This window comes from Notolepis coatsorum, assembly GCF_963971535.1.
Source record: "Notolepis coatsorum genome assembly, chromosome: 5".
In the NCBI taxonomy this organism is placed as follows: domain Eukaryota; kingdom Metazoa; phylum Chordata; class Actinopteri; order Aulopiformes; family Paralepididae; genus Notolepis; species Notolepis coatsorum.
The window spans coordinates 73,331,840-73,356,982 of NC_140169.1; the positions used below are offsets into that span (position 1 = coordinate 73,331,840).

General features: G+C 40.8%; 2 long non-coding RNA genes across 2 annotated transcripts; both read right to left on the bottom strand.

Moving 5' to 3' along the window:
- Positions 1-248: 248 nt before the first annotated feature.
- On the bottom strand, positions 249-8,907 carry LOC311228623. Its single transcript, XR_014619675.1, has 3 exons — positions 8,824-8,907; positions 8,461-8,518; positions 249-503 (listed from the first exon to the last, which is right to left on the bottom strand). It is a non-coding gene; the product is annotated as an uncharacterized lncRNA (long non-coding RNA).
- Positions 8,908-19,445: 10,538 nt separating this feature from the next.
- On the bottom strand, positions 19,446-24,680 carry LOC311228097. Its single transcript, XR_014619664.1, has 4 exons — positions 24,603-24,680; positions 23,813-23,896; positions 22,319-22,439; positions 19,446-20,169 (listed from the first exon to the last, which is right to left on the bottom strand). It is a non-coding gene; the product is annotated as an uncharacterized lncRNA (long non-coding RNA).
- Between the last annotated feature and the right edge of the window lie 463 nt (positions 24,681-25,143).

Consider the following 25,143-nt stretch of genomic DNA (forward strand, 5'->3'; position numbering starts at 1 on the left):
TATAGGGGTAACAAAACATTGAAAAAAAACACATTTCCCATGATGGGATTCCTTGGGACTTTTTTTCTCTCACTAAAGACATATTGAGGATACAAAATCAGTTGAGTTTGCTAATGTTGCAATTTGTCCTAGGTTTAGCCTAATTCTGGCCTATAATGACTGGACTATAACCCAACCCCCTCCAATGAACAGTTACCCCCCCCCCCCCCCGCCCCACCTACTCAACCCCCACCTCCTCCAATGTACAGTTTCTTCCCCCTCAAATGTATATACTCTCCAATGTATATAATGTCATGTGGGGGGCATGTATCGCAGTTCTATGGCCCTCTTCTCCAATTCTGCTTCAACCATTTTTAGTTCCACCATCTTTTCTCTGGCGCTTCCTGAGGGTGTTGGATTTTGTGATGAGCTGGGCCAGGACCCAGCCTTCCCGTAGGCGAGGAAGCCGTTATCTCTTGCTTCAACAGACAGAAAGTCCCCAAACTGTTGAGTAATCACATCACCTGAGACAAACAGAAATACATAATTTAGGTGCATCAGTCAGATACTTTTCATATCAAGAAGCACATTTTCATATCAAGAAACACATTTTATGATAATAAAATGTGCTGAAAACCCCCAGCCCTGCACAATGGTGCGGCCCCTGTTGAGGTCCCTGCTGCGATTGAAGATTTATATGACTCATTTAATTTATTAGGACAATGTTGTCTACTAACTTGGCCAGTGAGTCATCTAGTCTTTATATATGTCTATGGAGGAGACAGTGGCAACATTGTGCTCAGTACTCAGTGAATATGCTCATCGCCCCACAGTGCAGCTCAGGCTGTGTGCTGATTTCCCCGGAACATGTCTATGGGCTGGTGGGACAGCAGGCAGAACCAGGACTCGGTCAGAACCAACAGGTCCTCCGTCTGCTGCTCTGGCTTAAACACAGTACGGCACAGTTTACTACAGGCACTTAAGCATTCTTACTCTCACAACAATAATAAATATATTAAATATTAAATTGAATACGAGTTTTCAGACAAATAAGCAGGATTTCACATTTGATTATAGGACCATGTCTTACCCAAGGTACACAACAAACAAACTAGGCTCATATTGTTTAACGCTTCATCTCCCCTTTAAGGCCAAAACATGTAAAAAAAATAATAATAATTTTTTATATCTGCCCAATCTTGATATCGGACCGATACCGATGTGTAAAGAAACGGCCATATCGGCCGATATTATATCAGCGGCCGATATATCTTGCATCACTACATGTGCCCAAAACACTGAGCTCAGGCCTTCTCGTGTCGCTGCGCCCCAAGCCACCACGACACGCACACACACCTGTAGAGACATCAGTTGTGAGATGGACAGGTTCGAAACTCAATTCTAAGAAATAAATCAACAGTTCTGGCTTTCCAGATTAATTTATAGATGAGGGAAAGTCAGTAAGTAAGAAAAATGAGGTGGCAGAACGATTCAACAGATTCTTTGTTAATGTAAACTGGCAGAGGAGATAACCCCGCCACAAGGGGGAGGTGTTTCTAATTATTTTATATAACGAAACACAAGTACCATCTTCTTGAGAAAAACGGATAAAAATGAAATTATGGATACCGTGAACAAACTCAACTGGAAACCTCATATCAAATATGTCAGGACTAAATTGGCACGGAGTGTTGGTGTTTTATGCAAGATAAGGCACATTCTAAACCAAAAAACACTGTATACACTGTACTGTACACTCTTCCTATGGTATGACTATATGAGCTACTGTGCGGAGGTGTGGGGTAATACCTACAAAAGCACTCTACAGCCAATATGCACCATGCAAAAAAAGCAATAAGAATAATCAACAATGTAGGATATTATGAACACACTAATAACTTATTTATAAAGCTACAAGCATTGAAATGTATGGATCTAGTGGATTTAAAAACTGCCCTCATTGTATACAAAGCCAGATACAAACTAATCCCAGGCAACATTCAAAAATGGTTCAGAGACAGGGAAGGAGAATATAACTTAAGAGGGAGAGGGAATCTTAAACAACAAATGGTACACACTACGCTGAAAAGCATGTGCATATCGGTGTGTGGAGTGAAGTTGTGGAATAATTTACCTGAATACATCAAACTGAGTAAACATGTAGCACAATTTAAAAAGCAGCTAAAAAAAACACACATTAGAGAAATACAGAAATGAGTAATGAGGATAAACAAAGTTATGTTATATTGTGTTATGTAGTGCTGTACTATATTCACTGCTGTCAAGTGAATCAATTGTATTTGATTTTTCTCTTTTAAATACCGGTATAAGTAAAAGTATATTCTATATTGTAATATACTAAATTAGGGCTGGGCGATATAACGATAACGATAAATATCGCGATATATTTTAATAATCGATATCGAAATTAAAAAAAAATCGAAAAATCTTTTTTTTCCTTTTTTACCTGCAACAGGGCAGTTTTAAAACCAGAGACAGTGGACAGACTGTCTTTCTTGCCTGCAACTTAAAGTAATGGCTTTGCTTGTCCAAATGACAATACTGACCAAATTCAGATTTATTTCTCTCTTGTCCATTTATTTTGTTTGCTTTCCAATTTAAAATACATTTTGAAACCATCTGTACACAGTAGGCTATGTGTGCTAGCAGAACTAGACTCCAGTCACGAGTCACAGTGCGGTGGTTTGTCCACCAAAAAAGCGCCAAAAGATCGAAAATAAACTAGCAGAGCCAGAACTGTTCAACTCCTCTGGAGCCACAGCCAGCAGTTTACTTTAGCTTTTAAACCAGCTGCAGCCTGAGAACTGGAGTGTGAGGGGATGTAACACTGAAGATGGCGGCAATGACAAAGAATTTCTGCAAAATAAACAAACATCTGTTGTTAAAATTTTTTTTTTTTTTTTTTTTATACTTATAACAATTCAATAATTATCGATAGAGAAATAAAATAAAATTATCATATCGTTATCGCGATATGATTTTTTTCCATATCGCCCAGCCCTATACTAAATTATGTTATATCTAGTCAAATTAATGGAAGAACAAACATAAATGTAAGGGGGTAGGGATCAATAAGCTTAGCTTCCCTCTACTCCTTTTTTGGACATGTCTGCTAACCAAACACATTGCTCTTGACCTTTTGTTTATAATTCCATGTAATAAAAACGGAGCTCAACGCATGCATTTTGTAGATCATTGGCTAAATGATTATCCAGTTTGATTATCGTCTACTACGAGCCACCGTACCTGTAGTACTACTGCTTACAAACTGCCTCGCTACTGTGAACCTGCTCTTGTCGTCACGTCACAACTAGATGTTAAATAAACTAGTCTAGATGGAAATAGGGGTCCATGCGCACCCCCCGGAACTTTTTATGCCACCTGATTTTTCTTAATCCTTAAAGTGTCTACTTTCAGAATCTGCCAGGTGCCAAGCTGAAATAATGTCCGAAAGGCTCAATTTTTAACCCTTTATTGCACCTAACCCAAAACCGAAACATTAAAATGTGATGTAGCAAGAGGCATAACCTTTGAAGTAAACAACATGGAGACAAATTAATACATTTGTCCATACAATTCTGACCGTAGGAATTCAATGGGATGGTTATTTTTGACATGACAACATTTTGACTGTATTTCTGGACAAAAAATACAATACAATACGCATAGAGTGAATATTTGGTGACAATAATTTTTTTTTTCAATCCTCCAAGTGTTTATTTTGAGATTATATTGGGTACCAAGCTGAAATAATGTCTCAAAGGCTAGTTTGAACCCTTTATAGCACCTAACCCAAATTTTTTAAAATGAAAATATAATGTAGAAGAGGCATAACTTTTGAGGTAGACGACTTACAGAGCGAAAATACATTTTCCCACACAATTTTGATCCTAGGAATTCAAGGGGATGGTTATTGTTGACATTTGACAAAAACAGCAAGAAATGACCAAACGTGTGTATGACCAACTACCTTTTCATTTTTTAAAGCACATAGTGAATATTCTAGAGTTGAACCTTATATACAGCTCAAGCATTACTGTAGATGAAGCAGTTAAATGTGCGTACAAACTTGGAACATCTGATTAACTACAAGAAGCAGCACTCACCCTCAATTCTCACATTATAAAGGCATTCAAAGAGTCAAAGGAGCTACCATGGCCCCCAACTGCACACAAGCTGGATGCTGTGAAAATGGATGAACTGCTCCCAGAGCATCTTGTACCATTTCTGAGCTCAGTGGTGACTGGGACACTTGATGAAGAAAAGTGTGAGAAGACGCAGAGGCTGGTCTATTCGATTACACAAGATGTGTGTCGAGTAGGGCTGCACGATTAATCGATTTTTTATCGAAATCGCAATTTGTAATGATGCAATTATCAAATCGCCTGCAATTAAAAAAAAATTAAATAAATAAGATTTTAACCAGGAAGTCCCATTGAGAGACAAGATCTCCTTTGCAAGGGAGACCTGGCCAAGATGACAGCAATAACATTTGCAATACATCACACAGCAATAAAAATTTGCGATACATCACACAAGAACATAATAAATGTGCATGTATACAATATATACAATACATCACATGTAAACACAAAAACAAAGCAGAATAGTCTACATGATAGTAAAAGTGTATAATACAGGGTAATACAGTAATTTTGCAGTTGGGACCCGACTACAGAAAGCAGCAACATTCTTCTTGTAGGAAGTTATGTAATACAGATTTAAATTCACCAAGAGAGACTGGGGTGTAAGTGGATAATGGTCCTGTAGCCCATTCCATGCCCAAGGTGCGAAGCTTGAGAAAGCTGTTCCTAGCTAACCCTGCTCAAGTCAGAGAAAACATCTGAGCCGAGTAAGGAAAGGGTGGGGGGGGGGGGTGGGGGCATCTCTCTCTACTGGTTCAATTAATGTAGAAAAACGTTGCACTATAAAAACGAACTGGATAGTTGATAATAAACATTTAACTTCATTAGCTGAAGTATTCTAAAATAATTTAAGCAATTCTCCTTTTCTGTGTGTGTGTGCACGTGTCTCATATCTCATTTGATAGTATTTACTGAGGATTGCCAGATAATGTTGATATTTAAACACAAAAAAAATTATAATACAAAATATACATGATCATGCAACATAAAAAAAATTGTTGTAGGAACAGTTTGGGAGAGGGAGGTAAGGGGTTTTAGATTGTGTGTTGTGAAGTTTACTTCAGAGAGGGAGAGTAAAGTACAGGGAAAAAAAGGTACCGTTTGGTACCGTACCGGTATCGATTCCCAGGTAAAAAGAAAAATGTTCAGACTCCGTGTCCCGAACAGACCCACCGCGTAGGCCAGATGCAAGCCGCATTTTACAATAAACCTCTGTGGGGCTGCTTAAAAAAAAATTATAATCGCAATCGCAATATCTGTCCGAAAAATCGCAATTAGATTATTTCCCAAAATCGTGCAGCCCTAGTGTCGAGCAGCAACTAACAGCAAGTGAAGTGAAACTCCAAAAGCACATCCTCCTGTGTGCCACACTTCGGCACCTCTATCGAAGCAAACAGGTGAGTGATCAACTAACTTATTGCTTATGAGGTCCTACATTGTCATTGCTCAACTATGCTTCATACAGGTATTTGATATTGATACAAAAAAACATTTGTTTATCTTATTCTTTACAGCTCACAACCATCCTTTCATGACTAGGACACTCGGAGACATACGACTTCAGTATGGAACTTGAGACAGCCATGGCCAATGCTTTTGATGAGATGTCCACCAACATGACCCCTGAAATCACCACTGGCGAGGGAAACACTGTTTTTCACAGCGAGTGGGACAACCTGAACAGAATCACCACCAACGTTCATGGTTCAAATGTGGTAAACAGCGCCGGGGGAATCATGATTCAAGAAGTGAAGGAGAGCCATGTGAGCACCAAGAAAAGGACCCTTCCTCTCTATGACAGGTCATCCAAGATGAGAAGCCTTAAGATCACGCCTCCCGAGACGCTGCCAGAGCTGGCATTCAAAAGAGTTGGCCCCAAATTCCCCAAGAATGCCAACTTTACCCCTGCTGCTGAGGAATTACTGGGCCCCGACTACTGTAGCACACTGCTGGGATTCTACGACTTTACTGGGGAGGACTGTATCAGCGCTTTTAAAGGCAAATGCAAGGTGAATCCCCTGAAGAAGCTGGAAAAGACTCGTAAACTCCACAAAGCTTTCAGGCAGCTTGGTGCAGACTGGATGGTCACTGATGAGCTTCAAGAGGAGATGGAGAGCTTCACATGCATTATGTATGGCCAAGCACAGATGACATCAGTTGACACAGTACGGGTGAAAATGATGAGAAAGATGGTCGGCGCTGACAAAGTCCTGGACTCCAAGTCAAAAGTAGACCTGGAACGCCTGCCAAGGTCCGTCTCATTCCACATGTCCAGCGAGCCTTCTATAAGAGAGCAGACAAGGCAATAATCAAGAGCCCAAAACCACATGATCCAGGCATGGGCTGGGAGAAGACAGGAGAAGAGGAGGTGTTGGAACCGGTCTGGGCAATTGGACCCATCCTCCCTCCTTCTCTTGTTGAGGTACTGGCTCAGAGAGCAGAGTCAGAAGAGCATGCAGCCCTCAGCATCGACGGGGCACCGGTTGAGAGAGTGAACAGTTTCAAGTACCTCGGAGCCCACATATCCGAGGACTTGACATGGACCACACACATTGACAGTGTTGTGAAGAAGGCACGACAACGCCTCTACTTCCTCAGGCGCCTAAGGAAGTTCCAAGTCAGTCAGAAGATCCTTAGGAACTTCTACTCATGTACAATAGAGAGCATCCTGACCGGCAACATCACCTCCTGGTTTGGGAATAGCACTGCACAAGACCGTAGCAGACTACAAAGAGTGACACGTTCAGCCGAACGCACAATTAGAGGGGGGCTTCCCACCCTCCAGAACATTTACAACAAGCGGTGCAAGGGGAAGGCTAAGAGAATTATTAAGGACTCGAGCCACCCGAACAACTGCCTCTTTGAACTGCTGCCGTCAGGCAAGCGATACCGGAGTCTTAAGGCGAGCACAGAAAGACTCAGAAGGAGCTTCTATCCCCAGGCCATCAGGCTGCTAAACGAACAATAATCGCTAAACGAACAATAATCACTATGCAACAACCATCAAATGCACACAGCACACACACCCACACGCACACACTCACTCAAACAAACAACACACTGCAGCACCCACTCTCCACACTTTAGATCACACAAACACACTTACACTTTATATTTATTGATAAAGTATTTGCACTACAACTCGTACACCTACTGTGAATTGTACCTAAACTGCACCTCGTCCATTTATGCCTTGCACTATATAGTATAGTATTGTATATTAGTACACTGCACAGTATTGTATATTGTATGGTAACTACGTCTACGAACATTGTACATATGTCTAAACTGAACACTGTGACCTCTTTTTTTTTTTACTTCTAATTTTTACCATGTTTTTATTTCATACTTATCTTGTCATGCACAGTCTCTGGAGCGCAACAGTAAGAAGCATTTTGTACAAAAGTATTCTGTACTTCTGTATGACAACTATTAAAGAAACTTGAAACTTGAACTTGACAAGGTGACCGATTACGCCAACAATAACTTTGTCTGTGGGTAAAGTGGATGGAGAGTACGAGCATGAGGATGAAGAGCTGGAGATGGAAGAAATTGAATTAGAAGATCTCTTCAGTGACGATGAGGATGAGTAGTTTAGGTCAGCAAGTTGGTAGTGACATGAAAAGGTAAATGTATTGGTTGTCTACTTCAAAAGTTATGACTCTTCTACATTATATTTTCATTTTTAGATTTTTGGGTTAGGTGCTATAAAGGGTTAAAACTAGCCTTTGGGACATTATTTGAGCTTGGTACCCAATATAATTTCCAAATAAACAGTTGGAGGATTGAAAAAAAAACTGATTGTCAACAAATATTCACTATGCGTTTGAAAAATAAAAATGTAGTTGGTTAGACACGCATTTCTTGCATTTGTTTGCTGTTTTTGTCCAGAAATACAGTCAAAATGTTGTAAAATGTCAAAAAAATAACCATTCCATTGAATTCCTAGGGTCAGAATTGTATGGGAAAATGCATTCATTTGTCTCTGTATGTTGTTTACTTCAAAGATTATGCCTCTTGAGTCTTGCTACATCAAATTTTAATGTTTCGGTTTTGTGTTAGGTGCAATAAAGGGTTAAAAATTGAGCCTTTCGGACATTATTTCAGCTTGGCACCTGGCAGATTCTGAAAGTAGACACTTTAAGGATTAAGAAAAATCAGGTGGCATAAACATTTCCGGGGGGTGCGCGTGGACCCCTATTTCCATCTAGACTAAACCCACGGTTTGATAAACCCAAGTGTGTTCATTGACCCACACGCAACTGAGGTACATATTAACAGTTTACACATTTGATGGTAGAAATCAGTTTGTTACCCTCATACCAAGATGGCGGCGGTCTCGTGACGTCAGAGTGTCTTCGATTTCAAATAAACTTGAGTAAAAGATAAAAGCATAGCAGATAGACAGTGAGATTTGAGATAGATAGATAACAGCTAATACAATTTAAACTTTGCAAACTCCCATACATGTAACGTTATTATGATAGATAAGCTGTAGCTGTAGCAGAAAACACGAGACTGAGTCGAGTCACCTAAATCGAAATGTTGAAACAGTGCCAAGCCAACACGAACTCAAAAACACTTTAACCTATTGGTAAACAAACGTATTGTTGAAAATATACACTATGACTGCTGTTGTGACATGTTTAAGATCGTATTGACTAGTTTACACACTCACCTTCAAAGTTTCAAACCGCGGCGCTAACGTTAACTTGTTGATCTTAGCTCTGTAAATCGGGATCTTCTTCTCTGCTCCTATTTCCTAAATGTTGTAACAGCGCCACCACAAACTCGCAACAGCGCCACTTGTGGCCAAAAATATGACGATAGACAGACAATTGTTAAGCTGCATACAGTTGAGCGGTGATAGAATGTGATTGGACAAATGGGATTTAGGGGAGGGGGAGGTGACGCAATTCATTAGTCTTTGGGGGAGGGGTGCTTTTAGAAGTGTCTGTCTTTTAGAATTCACAGTTCAAGTGACTACAAACTTTGATTGATTGATTGAACATTTTATTAACAGATTGCAGAATGGGTACAGTACAGTACAGCTCAATACACAATTGTTAAGGGGATGCAGACCAGAGAAAGACGTTTGTCTTGTTTCCATCAGGGTCCCCCATTTTCAATTCATATAGACATTTATGACATACACAACATACATGACATTTATGGCATAGGGACATATAGGTATTTAGTACTGATACATTTGTGACATAAACGGTATTCAAATATACAGTACTGTTACCCCTAGATCCTGACAGAGTATATACATATGATGGGGAGGGGACTGTACATTAGGAGGGGGTGGGTGGGTGGGAGGGCTTGTGGCTTTGATTGATTGATTGATTGAAAACTTTATTAACAGATTGTAGAATGGGTACAATACAGTACAGCTCAATACACACAATTGTTAAGGGGATGCAGACCAGAGAAAGACTTTCGTCTTGTTTACATCAGGGTCCCCCATTTTCAATCCATTTTCACTGTAACTGAGAAGCCGTCGGTCTTGCTGAGTTTGTTATTTGAACCGAAGAGAATGGACTCTGTTTTGCCCATGTGTAATGATAGTTTGTTGTCGGCAAGCCATATGCAGATTTTGCCTAGTTCTGAGCTGAGGGTTTTTTCAACCTGTAACTTGTTCTTGTCAGAGACCAGCAGGGCTGAGTCGTCCGCAAAAAGGAACAAGTTGCAGTCACAAGCTGACGACATGTCATTTGCATAAATTAGGAACAGTAGCAGACCTAGTATGCTTCCTTGTGGAACACCACAGTTTACTGTGAGGGGGGGGGGGGGTAGGGTACCGTTTACCTCCACCATCTGCTCTCTCCCCTCCAGGTAGGATTGCATCCAGCTCACTGATAGACTATCAAAACCAATTGCTTTTAGCTTGTCAATCAGAATGGTGTGATTGACAGTGTCGAAGGCCTTTTGTAGGTCCAGCATGACCATGCCGCAGTATTTGCCCGCGTCCACCTCTTGCTTGATGTGGTCGTTCAAATAGAGAAGGCATGTGTCAGTGGAGTGGGATGTTCTGAAGCCAGATTGGAATTCGTAGATTAGATTTTTATCCGCGAGGTACTTTTCGACCTGTTCGTATACTATTTTTTCCATGACTTTCGAGATGGATGTAAGGATAGAAACAGGGCGGTAGTTGCCTGGGTCTAATTTGCTGCCCTTTTTGTGCAGGGGTGTTACTCTCGCAATTTTGAAGTCCTTGGGGACGTGTCCCTGTTTTATGGAGAGGTTTATTATGTGTGTGATGACTGGGGTGATGGCGGCTGCTGAGTCTCTGAGGAATTTGGAGGGGATGTTGTCATGGCCAGTGGCCTTGTTCGGTTGGAGGGCGCTCAGTTTTTTGAGTACCTCATCTGTATAGTTACCATTTCCAGTTTGAAATCGTCTTTGTGGACGCCTAGGTTCTTGTAGTATGCTACTATGTGTTCTACCCCATACTGCCCTGAGTGGGAGGGTAGTTTGTTTATCAGTGTTGTGGCTATGTTTGTGAAGAAAGTGTTTAAGTAATTGGCTACATCCAGTTTGTCTGTGATGAGCGTGTTGTCCGTCTTTATGTTTATGTTTGAGAACCTGATTTTAAGTTTTTTACTGCAGCCTAGTTGATTATTGAGTAATTTAAAAAGTTCATGTGGTTTATTTTTGTTTTCCTCAGTTTTGTCATTGATGATTTTTTTTTGCAGTTTTTATCATGGAGTTTACGTCATTTCTTAGTCTGTTTCTTTCTAGTTTGAGTTCAGTCACATGGGCTTGGAGTTCACTGCTTGTGCTTTTGGTAAGCTTTGACTGACTTTTACTTTTACGGTCAGTATTTCAGTGTGCATCCACGGCTCAGCGCAATTTTTTACCCTGGTGGTTCTTAGGGGGGCCATGTTGTTTAGTATTGTTGAGAATTTGGTTTTGAAGCCAAGCCATGTTTCTTCAACCAGTGTACCATTGAGCTCATCTGACCAGTCCAGGCTCTCCAGTTCAAGGTTAAAGGCCTCGCTAGAGTAGGTTTTGAGGTCTCTAGATGTGACTGTTTTGTGACAGCCAGCCTTTTGTTTTAGCTTTTTGCGGGTACAGAATATCATGGCGTTCTATCGCCATGCTCTAAGACAAACTCTAACCGAAAACCAACTTCGAAAGAGTGCCTAAGCAGCAAAAAAAAAAAAGAGAGTGACTGATAGTGCCATCTAGTGGTAAGGTAAAAGTACTGTATTACAACACTCTCACTTAATTTTACAATGGCATTCAAGTCCCTTTAAATAATATTACAACACTCCCACTTAATTTTACAATGGCATTAAGTGCCTTTAAATAATATTACAGCGCCATGCTCTCCTTCATAAAAAGAAACGTCAAGAAAAAATATATTTTAAACAGCAAAAAAAAAATACTTTTTACAATGCTTTTACTGGAACTCTTTTTCACATTATTTCAGACTTGCTTTGACTAGGCAGCGTTCGGCGTTCACCTGTCAAGCACAAATAACCACTCTATTTTACATGTGAATTACCAAAGTGCCACTTAACCCTTTCACTGCCACACGACAGAAGGTTAACCCAAATTAAACAATTACATTTTTTTTGTATATATATATTGAACAATTAACAATATTCCTGTGAATGCATGAGTACACTGAATGAATACTGAGAGTATTACTGGCATAATAGATCATGTAAATAGAATTCTTACAATTTCTGGATTAATAAACCATCCTCTGACAAGCATGTTCTTGAATAATTTGTGTGTTTTTGAAACTCAATGCCTCTTATCACCTCTGTGGGGGGTGAGTGGGCTAATAATTCACAAATTATATTGTGGTGCAGGTATTCTAGCTAAACAAAACAGTGATAATGACACTTTTGAATGGTGTGAATTTAGTCATTGTTAGTATAAATAAGAATAATCAATTTTGTAATGTTGGGCAATAAGGCATAACAATAGAGCCTCTTGATTGATTGATTGATTGATTGAAAAGTGTATTAACAGATTGCAGAATGGGTACAGTACAGTACAGCTCAATACATACAATTGTTAAGGGGTTGCAGACCAGAGAAAGACTTTCGTCTTGTTTACATCAGGGTTCCCCATTTTCAATTCATCATAACATATATGACATACAGATAGACAGTACATCTATACATTTATGACATATCAGATTTGCAAATACAGTACTGTTTGTGATACAAAAGTGTCCAGAAAAAGAGTGTATTTGACGTAGAAACTACATTGGAGGAGGTTGGGTGGGGGCTGTACATTGGAGGTGGGGGGGGGACACACATTGTACACTGTACATTGGAATACTGACAAAGCCATACTTGGTCATTTATTGTACAACTGGGTTAGGACATTTGTAGGGGCCAGTTTCGAATTGCAGTCTCCCGTAGGTGTTTTTTGAGAGTGTTATTGAAAGTGGGTAGTGATTCACATTCCTTTACAGCTTTGGGTAGGGCGTTCCACATTGATGTGGCATAATTGCTAAACGTGTTTAGTCCCTTGTTTGAGCCGAATCTGGGTTTTACATGATTTGTGGAGCTCCCTCTGGTGTTGTGATCATGGTATTCACTGACCTTTGGGAAGTATTTTGACATGTACAGAGATACATGAGAGATATTTAGAGAAAGTAGATAGATTTTGGGGGGGAATTGTTAATTCTACTTAAACTTAATGCAACATCTATAATAGTAAATATCATTCAGAAAACAATATGTTGGGTAGGAGTGGGGGGGGGGGGGGGTTGGGTAGGAGGGGTGGGTGGGGGACACTGTACAACTGTACAAACAACACTGTACATTGGATTATGAATGAATGTGGACTGTTCCATCAGAGGGGGGAGCTTCGATGGTCATGTAAGTGGCTACAGACCGCTGCACTTAAATATAAACATTAGTCTACCTGGAGACTCAATGAGGTAATTGTAGATGTCGCCATAAGACGCGTCTGGCCATTTAGTGGGATCATTTTTTCATTATCCTGTTCGGCTGAAAGGACATTGGCCACCGAAGCTCCCCCCTCTGATAGAACAGTCCACATTCATTCGAGCGTCATCTCGCGTCGTCCAGACTCCATGGGCACTCTGCGCATGTCCATGCGGAATAGGTGCTTTAAAATGGGCTTTTTCTCTGCCGATTTAGTTCTGATCGATTAGTTATGGGTCACGCCGTGTTCAGGAGAGCGAGGCGCATAAACGTCTATTCGATCATGTCTCTAGCACCCCCACAGCCGTATCGGCAACCACTTACATCACGGCTCTCGTCCACATTCATTCATATGCTCCCCCCGCAATCTCCTCCCCGATTTCAATGTAACGCGGAAGTGTAGTGGTCTTCGTTAAACACTAAAACTACGATACCCAGAGCTCATCGCACAAACCGGAAGCGAATATACGTCATCTTTCCTCGCCACGTCCTTTAACTATTCCTCACCGGCAACTTATCCAATTTAAAAGAAAATTAAAACATCTTTTCAAAATCTTTCTTCACATCTAGATTTGTAAATTCCACATAACCTTAGATGTTGTTCTTTAAACATTACGTAGGCCCCTTACCCGCTCGCGAATTGAACGCCACCCCATACGTTAGGCTAAAACCAAAGATTTTCGTCCATCAGCCCGTTTTAAACAGCGTAAATACGCCATTTCTCTCCGTTCTTAAAGCAATCAACTTATATACGCCAACTCCCGCACACCTTAGCTAGTATCCCTGCGTTTTTAACAACAATCCGACGGTCGCAACATATTTTAAAACGCATAATATTAGCTAAAATCAAAGATTTTCGTCCATCAGCCCGTTTTAAACAGCGTAAATACGACATTTCTCTCCGTTCTTAAAGCAATCAACTTATATACGCCAACTCCCGCACACCTTAGCTAGTAGCCCTGCGTTTTTAACAACAATCCGACGGTCGCAACATATTTTAAAACGCATAATATTAGCTAAAACCAAAGATTTTCGTCCATCAGCCCGTTTTAAACAGCGTAAATACGACATTTCTCTCCGTTTTAAAGCAATCAACTTATATACGCCAACTCCCGCACACCTTAGCTAGTATCCCTCCGTTTTTAACAACAATCCAAGGTCGCAACATATTTTAAAACACATAATTTGTTGAGCTGGGGACTATAAACAGAACCAGGGTGCATGGAAAGGGCTGTAGCGTATTTCTGTATGCCTAGCCCTGCCCCCAGACTTCAGAATGACCCAATCAAATGTGCCCTATCATTGAAATGCAAATACCAGCAGCTACGTCATGTACCACGCCCCTAGACGTCCGCCCCCAGACGTTGCTACTCATCCCAGCTAGTTCATTCGCAGGTTGCGAATGAACTAGCTGGGTACCCAACTAGTTCATTCGCAGGTTGCGAATGAACTAGCTGGGTACCCAACTAGCTCATTCGCAAAATGATCCTTGCGAATGAACTAGCTGGGTACCCAGCTAGCTAGGTCATCTTTGCGAATGAACTAGCTGGGTACCCAACTAGCTCATTCGCAAAATGATCCTTGCGAATGAACTAGCTGGGTACCCAGCTAGCTAGGTCATCTTTGCGAATGAACTAGTTGGGTACCCAGCTAGTTCATTCGCAAAATGATCCTTGCGAATGAACTAGCTGGGTACCCAGCTAGCTAGGTCATCTTTGCGAATGAACTAGTTGGGTACCCAGCTAGTTCATTCGCAAAATGGTCCTTGCGAATGAGCTAGCTGGGTACCCAGCTAGCTAATGTGTCAGCTAGCTGGGTACCCAGCTAGCTCATTCGCAAGGACCATTTTGCGAATGAGCTAGCTACTAGCTGAGGCAAAATTTGGTGTAAAGCCTATGGGACAAAGCCGGCTAGTTAACTAGCTAAGACACGTGCTACCTAGCTAGCTGGGTACCCAGCTAGCTGACACATTTGCAACCTAGGTAGTGAGCTAGCTCATTCGCAAATTTGTCTTTGCGAATGAGCTAGCTAGGTACCCAGCTAGCTAGGTCATCTTTGCGAATGAGCTAGTTGGGTACCCAACTAGCTCATTCGCAAAATGATCCTTGCGAATGAACTAGCTGGGTACCCAGCTAGCTAGGTCATCTTTGCGAATGAACTAGTTGGGTACCCAGCTAGTTCATTCGCAAAATGATCCTTGCGAATGAACTAGCTAGGTACCCAGCTAGTTCATTCGCAAAGACACATTAGCTAGCTGGGTACCTAGCTAGCTAGGTCATCTTTGCGAATGAGCTAGTTGGGTACCCAGCTAGTTCATTCGCAACCTGCGAATGAACTAGCTGAGATGAGTAGCAACGTCTGGGGGCGGACGTCTAGGGGCGTGGTACATGACGCAGATGCTGGTATTTGCATTTCAATGACAGGGCACATTTGATTGGGTCATTCTGAAGTCTGGGGGCAGGGCTAGGCATACAGAAATACGCTACAGCCCTTTCCGTGCACCCTGGATCTGTTTATAGTCCCCAGCTCAACAAATTATGTGTTTTAAAATATGTTGCGACCTTGGATTGTTGTTAAAAACGGAGGGATACAAGCTAAGGTGTGGGGGAGTTGGCGTATATAAGTTGATTGCTTTAAGAACGGAGAGAAATGTCGTATTTACGCTGTTTAAAACGGGCTGATGGACGAAAATCTTTGGTTTTAGCTAATATTATGTGTTTTAAAATATGTTGCGACCGTCGGATTGTTGTTAAAAACGCAGGGATACTAGCTAAGGTGTGGGGGAGTTGGCGTATATAAGTTGATTGCTTTAAGAACGGAGAGAAATGTCGTATTTACGCTGTTTAAAACGGGCTGATGGACGAAAATCTTTGGTTTTAGCCTAACGTATGGGTGGCGTTCAATTCGCGAGCGGGTAAGGGGCCTACGTAATGTTTAAAGAACAACATCTAAGGTTATGTGGAATTTACAAATCTAGATGTGAAGAAAGATTTTGAAAAGATGTTTTAATTTTCTTTTAAATTAGATAAGTTGCCGGTGAGGAATAGTTAAAGGACGTGGCGAGGAAAGATGACGTATGTTCGCTTCCGGTTTGCGCGATGAGTTACTGTATAAACGGTTTCCATATTATAGTCCCTTTGCAGGTTGATGTGAACACAACATGCAATACAAAGATAATAAACGTACATACTAATTGTGTAGTAGTTAGTTATTATTATTGTATTAATATTCTACAGTATCGGCAGATCGCTGCCATCTCAAATGAATCTTCTGTACATCCCTGCAACAAGAAAGCCATTGAGAATATAATATATAGTGGGTAATTCTGAAGTCTGGGGGCAGGGCTAGGTAGGCATACAGAAATACGGATACACCGGTTTTGTTTATAGTCCCCAGCTAAACAAACTATGTGTTTTAAAATATGTTGCGACCGTCGGATTGTTGTTAAAAACGGAGGGATACTAGCTAAGGTGTGGGGGAGTTGGCGTATATAAGTTGATTGCTTTAAGAACGGAGAGAAATGTCGTATTTACGCTGTTTAAAACGGGCTGATGGACGAAAATCCTTGGTTTTAGCCTAACGTATGGGGTGGCATTCAATTCGCGAGCGGGTAAGGGGCCTACGTAATGTTTAAAGAACAACATCTAAGGTTATGTGGAATTTACAAATCTAGATGTGAAGAAAGATTTTGAAAAGATGTTTTAATTTTCTTTTAAATTAGATAAGTTGCCGGTGAGGAATAGTTAAAGGACGTGGCGATGAAAGATGACGTATGTTCGCTTCCGGTTTGCGCAATGAGCTCTCGGTATCGTAGTTTTAGTGTTTAATAATAATAACTAACTACTACACAATTAGTATGTACGTTTATTATCTTTGTATTGCATGTTCTTTGCATGTTGTGTTCACATCAACCTGCAAAGGGACTAGATGGAAACCGTACAGTAACTCATCGCGCAAACCGGAAGCGAACATACGTCACGGCCGTGGTTCAAGTTTGCAGTTCCTTTCAAATATAGTTGTGTCTCAAGATTCAACGTTACAGTAGTAGAGTAGAGAAATGTTAGAATGTAATAGGACATGTATGGCAATCTGTCTGACAAGGATATGCGAGATTTGTTGATAGAAAACGGAGAATTGAAAATGATTTGAGAGAATATACTGTATTAATCCCCAAAGGGGGAAATTGATTGCCACCAGACGTATGTAACATAAAACACAAACAAAAAAAATATTATAATAGAATACGGCAAAGTGCTTCCAGACAACACATATGGATTAAATAAATTAAATAACACAGTATATATATTCTCAATGGCTTTCTTGCAGGGATGTACAGAAGATTCATTTGAGATGGCAGCGATCTGCCGATACTGTAGAATATTAATACAATAATAATAACTACTACACAATTAGATGTATGTTTATTATCTTTGTATTGCATGTTCTTTGCATGTTGTGTTCACATCAACCTGCAAAGGGACTAGATTTGTATTACTGTATCTCTATCTCTTTGTATTTAAATGTTCTTATAATTTTTTTATGCTTGCTTATGCCTGTATGTTCTACTGTTGTGAAGCACTTTGAACTGCAACCTCTGTATGAAAAGTGCTATACAAATAAAATTATTATTATCCCATCACTGTCAATGGATGTCTTATTCTTTGACTTTGATACAATGGATATGATTTCTGCTTCACTGACATTTCCCAAAAACATAGACTGCAGTACTTTACTATCTCCTCTCCATCCTTCCTGTAATGGTTCATCGTGTTTTTGAATGGCATCTGCCAGATTTGGCCCCACATTCACAAAAAAATTGTTGAATTCATTAACCACCTCATTCATGTTTTTTATAGTCTTACTATTACTAATGAAATGGCTAGGCATTTTTATGGACGCTGATTTATTTCCCATTACCTTATTTATTATTTTTATTTCCACCTAACAATCTATTGTAATAATCTTTCTTGGCCCATCTCATAATGAATACTAACTTATTCTTATACACTTTGTATTTAGTTTCAGCAGCCTTTTTTCTACATTTGATCAAATCTCTATAGTTTGTTTTTCTTTTTACATGCATTCTCTAACCACTTTGTTATCCATGGTTTTATATTGTCATTACTTTTTTGTTTATGTTGAACCATTGGGCAGTGCCTATCGTAAAGTGTCCGATAGATATTCAAAAAAGTATTGTAAGCAGCATTGACGTCTTCTACATAGACCCCCCTTGAAATGTATTAACGAAAATGTGTTATCTAATACTATACATTCACTAAATTGTTACTCCGTATAATAATTACAATTGGCTTCAATGGAATTAAACACGTCTTTCTGGGTCGATATCGCATTCAAAGTCTTGTATTTTATCGCCACATAAATATTCGTCTGTTGATTCTGTCATATTTCATGGAATATATATATATTCAACTGCTTTGCATTTCAAGTCACCGTCGACAAACACAGCTGCAGGTAGGATTGCATCCAGCTCACTCAATCAGAATGGAGTGATTGACAGTGTCGAAGGCCTTTTGTAGGTCCAGCATGACCATGCCGCAGTATTTGCCTGCGTCCACCTCTTGTTTGATGTGGTCGTTCAAATAGAGCAGGTGAATTGATGATGAATGAATGAAAATGGGGGACCCTGATGTAAACAAGACGAAAGTCTTTCTCTGGTCTGCATCCCCTTAACAATTGTATGTATTGAGCTGTACTGTACCCATTCTGCAATCTGTTAATAAACTTTTCAATCAATCAATGTGTCAGTGGAGTGGGATGTTCTGAAGCCAGATTGGAATTCGTAGATTAGATTTTTTTCCGCTAGGTACTTTTCGACCTGTTCGTAGACTATTTTTTCCATGACTTTCGAGATGGAGATAAGAATAGAAACAGGGCGGTAGTTGCAATGCAACATGACCGAATGATTGATTGAAAACTGTATTAACATATTGCAGAATGGGTACAGTACAGTACAGCTCAATACACACAATTGTTAAGGGGATGCAGACCAGAGAAAGGCTTTCGTCTTGTTTACATCAGGGTCCCCCATTTTCAATTCATCAGGACATATATGACATACATGACACACAGATAGACAGTACTGCTACATCTATACATTTATGACATACCAGATTTACCAGATTTGCAAATACAGTACCGTTTGTGATACAAAAATAGTCCAGAAAAGAGAGTATATACATTTGACGTAGAAACTGTACATTGGAGGAGGTTGGGTAGGTGGGGTGGGGGGGGGACTGTACATTGGAGGTGGTTGGGGGGGTCACCCCTACATACGATAAAGACTTTTCCGGTCCTGTCTTTTTTGCTACAATGATGACAAAAGTGCTTGCTTTCAAAATAATGTTTATTTAAGAAACCGGGAAACACATTTGTGTGTATATGCAGGCTATATAATGCATTATTAACAGGTGTTTCAGGTCTAAATGGCTTAGTACTGTTGACATTACACTGCTTGTAGTTATTAGTAAATCAAATAGCATTAATAATTACAGAAAATTATCACTAAAGTGCTATCTGTTGCAGCTGCACATGCAGCTGCACACTTTTCCATAAAAATAGCATATTTGGATAAGTGTGACCATTTCTCAAAAACAGAAAATCATGTATTTTTTTTAAATACAGAAAAGGATCACTAAAGTGCTATCTGTTGCAGCTGCACTGCACTGTTCTCCATAAAAATAGCATATTTGGATAAGTTTGACCATTTCTCAAAAACAGAAAATCATGTATTCTTTTTAAATACAGAAAAGGATCACCAAGTTACCATTTCTCAAAAAATATAAATAAATACAGAAAATAAGCACTAGTTCACTCAGTGGAAATTTCTAGCTCAATGCGAGGTCTGCTGCTGCCGGCTAATAATACGGTCAATACGTGGGGAGATCTTTGACAAGGCAACACGCATGTCATCCTCAAGGCTCAACTTGGCCCTATATTTTGTTTTCAGAGCCGTCATGGATGAAAAGCCAGCTTCACACAGATATGTGGTGCTGAATGGTATCAACACCTTAACTGCTGCATCATGAGATACCCGACTTTCCAGTTGGTGTAGTCCACGACGCTGTTGTCGATCCAGTGCCACTCACCTGAAATAAGGAGAATCGGGATGAGATAATACTAATGCATGAAAAAACAGGTTTCAAGAGACTAAATTAAGTTTTGCATAGCGAAAGCTGGTAAGTAGCCACACACTATACCGAGCGACTGAACACTCGTTTCTCAAAGCCTTCCGTCACTTCTAGAATGGACTACAAGTGTTTTGTTGATTTACATCCACATCACTATTCATTCATCCTTATGCTGTTACTGCCGTCGGATTAGACTTTATTTGATTGGAAGAAGATCCCTCTGGAAAGAGTCGGGATTTGATGCAGGATATCGGCGGTATTATGCTAATTATATTTGTATTTTAACTAACCAGGTCGCAAATTAACCGCAAACAATAAAAATATTTTAGTTTGATCGCCACCGCGGTTGACCGCAGGCACTCGCCCACTATGGATCAGCCCACGCAAAATTTGTGTGTGTGTGTGAGAGAGACAGAATGAGGGGGAGAGAGAGGGGGAAGAGAGAGAGGGAGAGAGAAAGGGAAGGAGAGAGAGGGAGAGAGAAGGAGAGAGAAAGGGAAGGAGATAGAGGGAGAGAGAAAGAGGAGAGAGAGGGGGGAGAGAGATGGAGAGGGAGAGACACAGTGGGGGAGAGATAGAATCTGACAAGACAGAGAAATACACTTATTTGTTTGAACTGTATTATCCCTCGCCTGTTACACTTTGTGCATGTGTGAGAGAGAGAGAGAGAGTGTGTGAGATGGAGAGAGTGTGAGAGAGATATGTAGAGTGTTCATTCAGAGAGTGTTTGAATGAAGTACATTTGCTGAAATACAGTTGTTCTTAATTTTCACAGTTGTTCTTCATTTTCTCACTTGCTATGTGAGAATGTTAGTTATTATGTTCTCAATTCCCCTTGCATTGTTTGAGAATTGTGTGGAAGAGTTTGCTAGTTCTAGTACCCCTTTCGTACAAGTTAACAATAAATAATGGTATTAGGAATAACCACTGGGTTAGTATATTAGGACAAGTGCATGACAGTAAGGTTAGTTAGGGTTAGATATATTTATTAATTGTATTTCAGATATTGGTTGAAGAAGTGTGTCTTTAGTCGACAGCAAAAGATTGGATGAGTTTCGGCTGTCCTAACTGTGGTGGGAAGTTCGTTCTACCATTATGGGGCAAGGACTGAGAATAGGCGGCTTCTCTTTGATGACCCTCCCGGAGCTTGGATAGGAGTAGGTCTGAGGCAGCTGGAAGATGCAGAGCGTATAGGGGTCTTGAGGGTGTGTAGTTAGAGACCATTGACCGGAGGTAGGCGGGAGCCGTTCCCTTTGCCACACGGTATGCCAGGTCGAGGGCCTTGAAGCGGATTCGTGCGGCAATGGGGAGCCAGTGCAGGTCCCTAAGAAGTGGGGTGACATGGGCTGACTTCGGTAGGTTTGAGATCAGGCGGGAAACTGCGTACTGAATGAGCATGTAACCAACAAGCATCTGTACGGGGGACTACCAAGGCTGAGCGACAAGGTGGCATCCAGGAGGATGAAACTTGCAGGTCACTGCCACCGACACCACGTACTTCCGACTAGCAAGCTAGTGCTCTGGGAGCCAACACACGGGCGCCGACCAAGAGGATGTCCCACGCTAACATATGTAGACATACTGAGGAAGGACGCAGGTGTGGAGAGCCCTACGCAACTGGTCGGATGTATGGAGGATCGGGATGATTGGAATCTCCACTGGCGAACCCGTCTGAGGACGGCCAAATTAATGAATGACTACTGGTTTATTGAAGGTTCCCAACCACAGCCAAAAGAAAATCAAGGAGGCAGCCTTTGCGAATGATGCACCAAAGCCATGGAACACCCTATGGACATTAGGCTAGATCACTAAATATTTTCAAAAGTAAGCTAAATACGTACCTCGTTCACCGTAGCCTTTTAAGACACTCTGCTACTTATACTCATTACATGCACAGTGATTATTGTACTGTAAATTAGAGCGATTTTATTGCACTGCACTATTGCACTATTTTATGCTAATTGCATGCTAATATTATGCCTATGTCTATTTTATCTCCATTATGTCTACATTACTGCTGTGAAGGTGCTATGCAAATTAAGTTATTATTATTATTATTATTATTATTATTATTATTATTATTATTATCATATAGAGATATTCAGACCTGGTGACCTCTTGCAGAGAGAGTAGTGGCTGTTGCTGCATGCTGCCGTCTTCCACGTTCGGTCCACGTCCATGTAGACAGGGCTCTACGCTAACCTTTTTCATTAGGGGCACAGGTGCTCCTAAATGAAAAAATTTAGGAGCACACAAAGAAATTTAGGAGCACAGTGAATTTTTTTTCTAGTAACTGAGTTTATTAACAAACTCACATTTTTTTAAACAAAAATAAATGTACATGTATAGTAGTACTCTGTATGTGCATGTTCAAATGGGAACGGAACTGTGCAATAGCACCAAAGTCACTGGCCCACACTGTGTGTGCTAAACAAACTCACATTTTTTAAACAAAAATAAATGTACATGTATAGTAGTACTCTGTATGTGCATGTTCAAATGGGAACGGAACTGTGCAATAGCACCAAAGTCACTGGCCCACACTGTGCGTGTGTGCTAAACAAACTCACAAGGATGGTCTCTCCTTTCTCAATATGTACAAATCTCTACACTGGATGACTGGATGTGCCGCCGCGAGACGTTGTGTTTTACTACCGAATCTCTTCAGGTGCGGGTTTCCCGACACAAAGGGCGTATTGCCTGCCTGTTTCTGCAATATTTACAAAACATGACATTGTTTTCCAACTCTAGCCATGGGAAAATGTTTAGCCAATTCACGTTAAATTTGTATGTCTTCCCTCCGACTCCAGTGGGTGTAGCATCGTTAGCTACAGTGGGTACATTGGGTGTAGCTTCGTTAGCTACAGTGGGTACATTGGGTGTAGCTTCATTAGCTAGTTAGCTACAGTGGGTACATTGGGTGCTACAGTGGGGGTAGTAGTGGGTGTAGCCTCGCTAGCATGCTGGCTAGCGTCAGTATCTTGGTTAACTATCACCTCTGTAACATGAGCTGCCTCGCCTGACTTCTCATTCTCCGGTATCTTTCGCGCAAAATAAAAATGAATGGGCAATACATGGCTGTATTGTCTGACTCAGACACTGACGCTCATAGATATATCTATGCTGACGCTAAAAATTACTTTCAGTTTCCAGTCGCGTGACCACAGGAAACTCTACTGTGATTGGAACGTTTATGCGGCTGTGAACTGTGGGACTTGTAGTTTTTTAACGATTCTCGCAGCGGAGAAAAAAAAGGACGAATGAGGCTGTACTCTGCACTCGCCGGCCCCACTCGCACGCCGTGCGAGTACTTGATTTTGCAGGTTCGCACACACATATTTTTAGGGGCATATGCGAGCAATTTGCTCGCACTGTAGAGCCCTGACACAGGCGTCGTTCATTGTAGGCTCGTTTCTCCCCCATTTGGTGTAGCATGTCCTTCATGCTCTGTAAATAACTATGTACAGATACCGAGATGTCACACCATGTTACCTGTACCTGTTTATTGCACTATGTTTTTTTTTTTATTGGATTCTATTATATGTTGTACCACTGTATTGCACATCGTTGCGGGCAAGACCACCCGCATTTCATTGTATACCTGTATGCCGTGACAATTAAAACTCTTGACTTGACTTGACTAGGAAAGAGGCCAGTTGTCCACCCACTTGAACCGGCCGCCAGTCTGAGAAAAGAGAAGTCACAAGAGAGAACAAGATCCTCTGTGAACAAACAACTGTCTGACCCAGTGTCCTTGACCCTTTCACTGTGACAATACAGAAGGTTAGCCCTTTACTATCACACAACCGACGGCGATGCTCCATCATTAGCTCCACGGATGCAGAGCTAATGATGGAGCATCGCCGTCGGTTGCGTGATAGTAAAGGGTTAACCTTCTGTCGTGTGGCAGTGAAAGGGTTAACACATTGGTTGCCAGCCGGATATGACAATTTATCGCTTGGATGCCACCACGTTAAATCAATGGGAGGATGAGCACATTTGCGAATGCATAAACTATATCTTAAATTATGGCTATGTGTCTAATACACCCGTCGCTTATCAATGACTTGCTTGCAGTCAAAGATGTCCAAAACGGATTGTTTTTTCATCAGTACATTTCCGTTTTATACCGTTTTGAATACGAGTATAGTTTCGGAGAGTTCTAGTAATTTCAGAGAAATTCCACGAAAATAGCCATTTACTGGAATACACAAAACACATTGTCATTTTCCGGCTGATTTATGAATAGTTTTCAAATAAACTATAGATTATCGAGAGTATTTGTGTTCTTATGCACGATACAAAAGCGGGCTGAAAAATAATTTATTCGTGCCACGCTCAGCGCCTAACGCCACACACAGAGATAATAATAATAATTTATGGATAATAACTTATGGATCTGCAGGGTAATGAAGGCTTGTATTATCGGGTTCAGGATATTGGCCAGATATGCGTCGTCTGCTTGGCACTGCCCCCTGGCCTCGTCCCACTTCATCTTCTGGGCCACCAGTTTGAAGGAGTCATTGCCCAGCTTGTAGAAAGTACTAGGTGACACGGTTGTGGCGGGGACCACTATCTGAGAATCTGACACAATATGAAACAGTAGTTGTCTTTCAGAAACAAAAGTATGACAGTGTGTGAATGTACCTTGAAATGGATTTAAAAAGCTAGATACATACACCCTTTCACTACCACACTACCAACGGGTTAACCCTTTCACTGCGACAATACAGAAAATATCACAACTTCATTGTACATGAGAATAATATAGTCCCCTTCGGATGTATATATATTTTATTATCTCGTTTTCTTACAAAGTACTGTATATCTTTATGTCATAAAATGCATCTTTAGTACTTGTGTGAATTTAGCCGTACTGTATTGTACCCATTCTGCAATCTGTTAATAACGTTTTCAATCAATCACATCATG